Below are 9,934 nucleotides of genomic sequence, written 5' to 3' on the forward strand. Positions count from 1 at the left end.
TGCTTTTCTTGTTCCCCTCAGATATAACAGCTTGGTTATGCTGTGTTTGGATCCAGTGTGAGTTCAGTGAATTTTAAGAATCCAGCTCTGGTTTGTGGCTCTGCTTGTGACAGTAAAACATCGACCTATAACTGTCCGTGAGACTGTTGTCAGTCCCTCTCTCAGAACGTCCTGTAGTTATTCTCTGAGCTCTGACACAGCAGCTGGTCACATCCTCCAAAGTACCCAGGGACGGATATTGATGCTGGATGAGTCTGTAGATTGGCTGAGTCGTGACAGTGAGGGTGTATTTGAGAAACTGGTTGTGGTCCTCTGTGTGTGAGAGCTTCTCCAGCTCGCGTCTTTCTCTCTTCAGCCTCAGTATCTCCTGGCTCCAGCTTCTCCTGAAGATGTTTGACTCGACTCACTTCAGTTTCCTGCTGGGATCTGACCTGCTGCTCACATCAGACCTTCTTTTCTCCATGGAGACGGATCAGCTCAGTGAAGATCTTCTCACTGTCCTCCACTTATCAGCAGAGCCCATGAGATAGCTCCACCTCCTGTTGGAGCTCCTTTCACATCTTTCTCTCTGTCCTGGATTCTCTGCTGGATGTTTAGTGATCTCACCTCGAGCTCTTCTGCCTCTCATCCTTTCTGCTGCTGCAGCTGAGACTGTGTCGTGGCCTTTATGTTCATCCACAGAGCAGAGATAACAGATACACTGCGATCATACGGCAGAACATCTTCATCACTCATCATGACGAGAGCAGATGTTCTCCTGGAGCTTCTTGGAGGGCTCCACCAGCTTGTGTTTTCTCTCAATGAAGCATGGATTCAAAGTGAGGGCTGAAGGTGTGTCTCACAATGAGATATCCAGACAGACCAGACAGACTTCAGAGCTTTTCATTTCTCCCCAGTGCAGACATCCACAGGCCACATCTTCAGGTCCAGCATAGCAGTGATCATCAGGGGCAGCTTGGAGTCCAGTCTTCTTCAGTCTTCCCCTAAATCTGCTAACATGGTGTTTCACCAGGACAGGCCTCGTGTGAAGGTCTGCCTACACTGGGGCACTGTGTGTATTCTCTTCTCATCCTCTCCATCCCAGAAGTTTTGAATACACTTCAGCAGTAGCTGTGTCCCAGGGAATAGTCCACTCGATCCTCAGTAATCCAGACAGATCGACAAGAAATAGTTTCCCGGGCCAGCTGAGCTCCTTTCTGCGGCCATTTCAGCTCTCTGTGACGAACGACTGTCTGAGTTTTGACTTCCTCATAAATGAAACTAGTCTGAGCCTCTGATCTCAACAACAGTGTCTCTGCAGTGAACGGGGGCCTGACGTGTTGGTCCACCCATCTTCAAACTGGAGATCTGAAGGGAGGAACAAGGAAACGTGGACAGAGTGGGGCTGGCTTGTGTTTGAGAGCAGGAAGAAGAGGGAGGGGTTATCAAGCTTTGGTTCAGTCCAGGAAGAGGAGCGCTTTGACAGAGATACTGTGTGTTAACACTTGTTTACAATAGAGCTCATTGAAAAACACTGATAGAGTTATCCGTTATTAAATTGAATCAAACTTTTATTGATTATAATAATTTCAACAAGAACACAGAAGGACAGAGACATTAATCACTGCGGGTGAAAGGTGGATAAAACTCCAATAATGTCACAATAATAAAAACATGATTAACGACAGCAGTTTTTGAATAAAACAGGTTAATTCAGAATTTAATTTTATATGTATTTGAGTGTCAGATGCATCTAAACAAATAAATCAAATGAGTTAGTCGTTGAACTCCCACAGGACTTTGAACGCACCATATCATTTGACTCTGCAGTGAAGTTGGTTGGTGACATGTATGTATGAACATAGCATCTGATTCTCTTCATGTGCTTCTAACTAAATCAAATCATATGTTCTGTCTCATGTGGAAGGGTCCAGGTCATTGTCAGTAGCAGGACAGCGGCTGCAGTCACACTTACTGTATTCACGTCAGCATCTATGCCTGTGTTGTGATAGATAAGATGTGCGTACACTTCTCAGGTTAATTATCTTTGACTTTACACAGTTCCAGACCTGTGTTGTAGCTTTCATGAGGTCTTTCCACTGAGCGCCCCCCAATGTTAAGTTCCCTTTACATTTAAAGTGAGCCAGCAGCAGTTGAAAGGGTTCATCCCAGCATCATGTGCAGAGACCACTGCCCTCCCCTTGGTCAATTTGAAACATTAATATTTACTAGGGCTGTCAATCGATTAAAAAAAATTAACTAATTAAACGCAAAATGTCTGTAAATTAATCGCAATTTGCTATCCATATAAATATAATCAATAACTTAAATGCATTTTTCTGAGACTTAAGCTTGATAATGAATAGTTATTTATTGTAAAATGAATAAATGTAATGTAGAATAAAAACACGAGAAACTATATTTTAAATGCATATCATTTATGTGGCTAGAGGTGCGCACTATCAAGTGCAAAGAAAAAGCCAGGAAGGAAATATGACTGACGATTGCCACACTCCTGTAGTGTTAGGAGGGTGTTTTGCGTTAAGTGCGTATGTTAAAGTCGTTTGGTTACTTTCTGTGGATTTAAATTCGCGCTTTGCAAACTGTGCAAATTGCCTTGTTTTTGTCCACACGAGCCGTGACGGCAACTTTTTAATAAATGAAATGTTTACCCCAAGTCCTCCTTCACCATCTTAGCCCACAGGACTCTCCTTTGAGTTAGATAGAATCATAGACATATTACATAGACTCCTCACTTTAGTTAGGATATGATAATCGACAATATACTAGACTACTCCTTTAGTTAGGCTAGATTCATAGACATATAACATTAGACTCTCTTTAGTTCGGATAGATCATAGACATATAAACATTAGCCTCTCCTTTTCGTTAGGATAGATCATAGACATATATACATAGACTCTCCTTGCACTCTTAGGATAGATCATAGACATATACCACCAACAACCCGACATCTCCTCGTTCGGCTAGCTCATAGACATAATAGCACAGCCTCTCCTTTAGTTAGGATAGATCATAGACATCACCCTACCTAGACTCTCCTTTAGTTCGGATAGATCCTAGAATATAACATAGACTCTCTTAGTTGGATAGATCATAGACATATATGCATAGACTCTCCTTTAGTTAGGATAGATTCATCGACATATATGCACAGACTCTCCTTAGTTAGGAAGATCATTAGACAATATTACCACAGACTCTCCTTTAGTTAGGATAGATCATAGACACTATATACACAGACTCTCCTTTAGTTAGGATAGTCACGATCATCGACATCTATACACAGACGCCTCTTGAGCGGTTTGGTCCGTTGTTGCGATACGTTAAACATGTCCGCACCATATTGGATGTGGCCACGATCTGCCCGTTAACTTAATTACACGCAGGGCCGGTTTTAGCTGTGGGCAATTGTGGCGACCCCGCCCAGGGAGGCAGTCTCAGTGAGGCTTTAAGTTAATGCCTCTATACCCCATTCCACACACACACTAATATATCTGGGACACAAAGCTCTACTTTGCCACATTCCAAATGGCCGGCCCCGCCACGAAAGTAAACAAAACCGTCGCTAATTTTTTTTAACGCTGTTAATTTCTTTAAAATTACTCGACAAAATTAACGCGTTAATTTTGCCAGACTTACTATTTACACAACCTGAACAACTTTGTACTCCGCTTAAAATCCTGGAGTACCATGCACAAAACTAGGATAAGGATTAACCGGATATCTTGGAATCCGGATCAAAATTTACCAGTGATCCGGTTGCCACCAAAGCGGGGATAGGGGGCAGCAGATATGTGATGGTCTAAGTTACATGGAGATTTCTTTCTGTGGAGTGAGCCTGCTCCAGACCAGGATCAGTCAGGATCCGGATCGCAGTCACCACCAACGGAACCAATAGTTATTCCACTGCCCACTCACATTGTTATCACATAACTCGACCCACCTGTCATTATTTTTAACGTTTGTGATCATTCATTTCAATCATTTTGGTACATGATTTGATTTTGATGATGTTGCACTCATTCGATCTTTCCAGTTTCCCATAGACTATAAGGGCCTGGATATAAAAAGAGGGAATATTAGGGCCACAGAGAAAAAACGAAACAACAGACTGTGAATAAAGTCATAATATTGTCCGCCGTTGTTTCAGAGGACGGAGGGAGAGTTGCCTTCAAAATTAGGGCCGTGGAGCATTTGGTGAATTGTCCTCATGTATAGGGTTTCACCAACATAGGAGATACTTCATCTTTTGGCCCATCAGCATCACATGCCACAAGTATCAGGACTTTAAAAAGAAGAAAATGCTTTTTTTCCTTCCTCAGTGCGGCCTAATACCTCGTCGTATATACAATACACATCCCCTATAAAATATAAATACACCAACGTTGTACAATTATTTTCCTTTATTGAATTAGGCTCAATCAAAACAGGTGAACCATCAGCTCCTTTCCAAACTGAATCACCGTGACTCTACAAGATCGAAAGCACAGATCAAAGCATATTATACAACAAAGGAGAAACACACATTCAAAGGTCTGTGTATTAATTACACCCGCATGTCTGCACACTGAAATAAACGCAGGACACATCCCTACACATCAAATGAACGGATTTTTTGCAGTCAGTCGCCTCCCCGCAGCTTGGATACACACAGGTAGACAGCACAAGATCATAAGAGGCCAAAAATCTATTTCAATTAAATAAAAAAACCACGCCGTCCTCTGCCCAGGGACGTATTTAACTTAAATTTAAACGCCTCATATTACACTAAATTAACCACAATGAGAAGAGGGCAAAGTCCCGCCCACATGTTTGATGAACAGGTGAAGTAAAGAAATGCACAACACTAAACTGACTGAATTTAACCCTTACATGACTTCTGTCTATTTCAGTGTACCCCAAACTCTGCCGTGACTCAACATACCAGGAAAACCAAACTCCAGCATAGAGAGGCCCCTGAAGAACGTGGGTCGCGACCTGTGGAGGAGAGTCTGGTTTCCGAGGACGCTTTAAGACGGACAGCAATTTTTTTTTTTACCTGCACTGTGATCCAGGTACACTCCACGTTGGGAGCTCCGAGAAATTGAGAGACAAGTTGCGACATTGTTGAACCACCATGGTAACTGTTTTTTGTACATCTTAACGCGACCAAGATTTGTCATTTGATCCAAAGTTACATTCATTCGAGCTCCCTGCTCTGCTGATATTCTTGTATGCGACTGCCAACCACCAACTCCTGCTCCTGTCCACTCACCTCCCTAGTACAACGTCCCGTCAGACTCTCTGTGATCAGGACCTGCCACAGTCAGTGAATTCGTCTGGGTGATAGAATAAGCTGTTGACCTGTCATTATGTTGCTTTTCGTTCCCCTCAGATAATAACAGCTGCTGTGTTTGCTGTGTTTGGATCCAGTGTGAGTTCCCGTGGAATATCTTAAGGAATCCCCGCTCTGGTCTTGGCTGGTCTTAGCGCCTCTCTCTGCCTCTCCGTCCTTTCTGAGCAGCTGAGGACTTGTGTTCGTGGCTTATGTTCATCCACAGAGCAGAGATAACAGATACACTGCTGATCAGTACGGCAGAAACATCTTCATCACCTCATTCATTGACGAGAGCAGATGTTCTCCTGGAGGCTCTTGGAGGGCTCCACCAGCTTGTGTTTCTCCAAAGGCAGCGGATTCAACGTGAGGCTGGAGTGTTTCCCCCAGTAAGAGACAGGAAGGACAGACAGGACTTCGAGCTTTCAGTTTTCCTCCCAGTTGCAGACCATCAAAGGCCACATCCTTCAGGTCCAGCATAGCAGTGATCATCAGGAGCAGCTTGGAGTCCCAGTCTTCTGCAGTTCCTCCACTAAATCTGCGAAACATGGTGGTTTTCATCAGGACAGGCCTCGTTGTGAAGGGTCTTCTGCCTACATGAGGGCAGCTGTAAGATTCTTTCTTATCCTATCCATCCCAGAAGTTTTTGAATACACTTCAGCAGTCGCTGTGTCCCACAGGGAATAGTTCACCGGATCCTTCCGTAGATCCAGAACAGCAGATCGAACAATGGAGAAGGTTTTAATGGTCCGCTGAACTCCTTGATGCACCATTCAGCTCTCTGTGACTGGTTATTTAGCTTATGACTTTTTACTTTCTTAAAACTCAAAATATTTTAGCTCTGATCCTTTACGCCTGCCTCCAAAAAAATGTAGTAGTCTGAAAAAACAGGAAACAAGGAAACTAAGTGTTGAGGCGTGCTTCATTACCTTTAGAACCACAGGGTCTGACACTTGAAAATGATTAGATCCCCCCTAACAGGTCCATGAAATCACTTTCATGATCATTCCGACATCTCATACTGTTTTGTATTCGTTAGTCTAGTGTGGTCTATTATTAATCTATGGAATATTTGGTGTGTCTATATGGAGGGTGGTAGTCGTAGTAGTAGTAGTCGTAGTAGTAGTTCGTAGTAGTAGTATTCGTAGTAGTGGTGCTGCGAGAACTCTCTTAAACTGGCTAACACAGCTGGTGTGGCGCCCCAAAAACCTCCACCAGCTCTCCACCATACACGTGTCTATTGGACCTCTCTGATATGTTAAATACCTAAACACAAAGTATCTATTATATTCTATTGTCAATATTCTAGCAATACAATCAGGTATAGTCTGAATTGAATGTGGGGATTTGTTTTGTAACGATGCATTGACACGATTAAAAAATCGGTACAAATACGTGACGATTGCCCGGTCTGACAGAAAAAAATTCAGTCGGGATTTTTCACGAAGAAGAAGTTAGGAATGTTTTTTTCTTGTTTTTTAAAATTAGAAATAGGTATGTTATCTTTAAAAACGGGTATGGGGAAGACATGGCGACGGTAGAATTAGCATAGAAAACAGCTTTTGAAACAGAGGCTGTTTTGAAATCACCTGTGTTGCGCATTTAGATTCCCTATATACGAGTGACACAAAGAATAGACTATGAAAAATTACACTAGAGTCGAAAATAAAGATACGTTTTCAAGAATATACTCTACAAAACAAAACCACTCCGAAGAGGGAAAAAACATAAAAGCAAAGAGGAAAAAGTTAACAGATAATCACTGCACAAAGGGAGGACAAAAGCTAAGTCTGCTATAAAACTGAACAGAAAACAATGACCATAAACTATGAAATTTACAACAACAAAAAAATCACTCACGTGGAGGCAAAATACGACAAGCACACGTTACATGGGGAAGCAAGGTAGATCAAGGACTGTGGAAAAGACTGGCTGGGGTGAACGACTAGAACGAAACACTCAAGACAAAGGGAGACGCAGACTATAAGACACATGAGGGCAATGGGAAACAGGTGGACACAATCAGGAATCAGGGAAGACAAGCCGACTGGTGACACATGAGGAAGGGCAAGTGACCTGAAACCAGAGGAGAGTTACTCTTCAAAATAAAAAAGAAAATGACAAGACAAGACAAAAACCCAGCTTGACCTCACCGCGTGACAGTATGAAAACTGCAGAGTCTAGTCCCGATGAATTGGCACCAGTACACCAGATTGCTTTATGGGTCTTTATAGATCTACAAACAGTGCTGTTTCCCCAGACTAAACTTTTTTTTGATTTACAGTTTATAGTTTCTTTGAGGTTCAGGTGTGTTTTCTCAGACATGCAGTGATCTGTTTGAGGTTTATAAGATGTGTTTCTTATAACAAACAGTTGACGGCCACCTGAAAACTGATGCACAGCACAAGAGGGGGTGCCTTCATCCTGATAATCAGGGATGTAGTGGAGGTTAGACGAGTTTTCGTTAATGATTTGGGTTGATGAAATAATATGCATAATAAAAATGCAGTCCATGTTTATAACATCTTCTGTGACATTTCATGACTGCCGGCTTTGCAAAACACATTTGGCTGAAATCGGTTTGATGTGGTGTACTCTGGATCTGCTCTTGATAGAAAGCCTTCAGCTCAGGCCTTCACTTCTTCTGCCGTCCAGGAGGCAGTGCAAGCTATCGATTGCAAACCACAGGCTGAATTTTTAAAGCTGTATGCCCCATTTATAACTGAACAAATCCTTCTGGGAGGTTTGTAAATCTGCACATGGGGTCCCACTACATAAGGGTGATTTAAGAGCTAAACATAGTACTGTCGCTGGATATAAATGATATTGTATCAGCTGCTGACAAAGCGAAACGTTGTGTTTGTTGATTTAATGAAACCCTTTGACACTGCTGATCATGCTGTGCTCCCACAGAGATACTGTGATACTGGGTTTGATGATAAATCCTGTCAGTGGGTTTCTACACATATTGGTGCCATCTTGGCAGATGAATATGCAAAAGGAGCAACAAGGAAAAGAGAAAAGAAAAGTATGGTCTATGCTTTACACCTGAAGTATCCTGCAGGACCTTGTATTCAGGTGCAAAGTTGAGTCTAGGCGTCACAATTTACAAAGACAAAAGGAGCTGATGACTTATGTTAAGGAGGGGGGAAACTATGCATCACAGTTTACAAAGACAAAAGGAGCTGATGACTTATGTTAAGGAGGGGGGGGGACTATGCATCACTATTTACAGAGACAAAAGGAGCTGATGTCCTATATGAAGAAGGGGGGAGGTTGTGCATCTCCAGTGATTGAAACAAGGACATTGAATTTACTATTACAGTTCTTACACATATTTTTACAGCCACTTCTTTTTCAATGTAAGCTGCTTTTCAAAACATTTTTATTAACTTTATTGCAAAATACAATACAAATAAGCATATTCAAATACAACTACAAAAGTTGTTGCTTTCAGAATTGAGCGTAGCATTTCTTACATTCAAGAAGAATAGGATATAAACAGAACAACAATATAAAGCAAAACAATGGAAAGAAAGAAAAAAAACTTATAGGGGATCAATCAAAAGTAAAAGTTTTTAAGGGTTAAATTCTGTCATTTGATTGTTGTGACATTTCTTCACCTGTCAATCAAACATTGTGGGCGGTACTTTGCCCTCTTCTCATTGGTCGTTGTGTAAATGTTTGAGTTTCTTTAGGTGGAGCTCAAATAAAAAAGTTTGATAACAAATGTCATACCAGCAATAGGGCTTTCTTTTTGATTTTCATAAAGTTTTAACAAGAATCCAAAAGTGAGTAAAGGTAGTAAAGGTGCATTTTTTCTTTTAGAAAAAAATTTTGAAACCGTGGGGTAAGGTTATTTTTTAGAATTTACATTTTGTGTAGAACGTATTTGGCGAGTATAAACCAATTATTTTATGTTCTATTTTCCTAGCTTTTGTTCCTTCAATTATGAAACCAAATCTCACATGTTTGTACGTTCCAGGGGTGGGGTGGCACATTCTATATTATTATAAGGTTACCAAAATTTGAAGTTCTTTCCCAAAAACAAATCAGATTTTTAAGAATTGCAAGAGAACATTCAAAATGTTTCAAGGTGTTTTCTACTTCTGTTTTACAACAAAGCACATTCATTACAGTCCCAAATTAAATATAAGTTCTTGAAACATCAATCAAGGGAATAAAAATGTCATTAATTGTTTTGATAAGTGTAGTGTACCTCTTTCCGCTTTAGTAAGAAGAGATAGCAAAAAACTAAGGAAATTTACATCTATTTTTCTCTTGGTATTCAAAACGTGGAGTATCCTTTACAAACATTATGTATGTTTTCTTTTTGAGGGAGGAAAGGAAGAAAAATTCTTTTGGTTATGAGTAGGATCTCAAAAAATTTGTTGTTACCTTTTTCTTAAAATACAGGGTTGGTTATTTAGGGGACAGGGTGTGTAGTTAGGTGTTCATGGGCATGTAAAACATTTAAAGTTCCCTTACTCATTTACAGATTCAAAGGGCCTGTGGGGAATGGCTTTTAATTTTAATTACAGCCAGGAGGGGTCGTTTTCTGGAACATTCAATTATTATATTTATGGACTAAAATCATTCAAAAATTCAATAAGTTGT

The sequence above is a fragment of the Larimichthys crocea genome, chromosome II (genome assembly GCF_000972845.2).
Source record: "Larimichthys crocea isolate SSNF chromosome II, L_crocea_2.0, whole genome shotgun sequence".
In the NCBI taxonomy this organism is placed as follows: Eukaryota; Metazoa; Chordata; class Actinopteri; family Sciaenidae; genus Larimichthys; species Larimichthys crocea.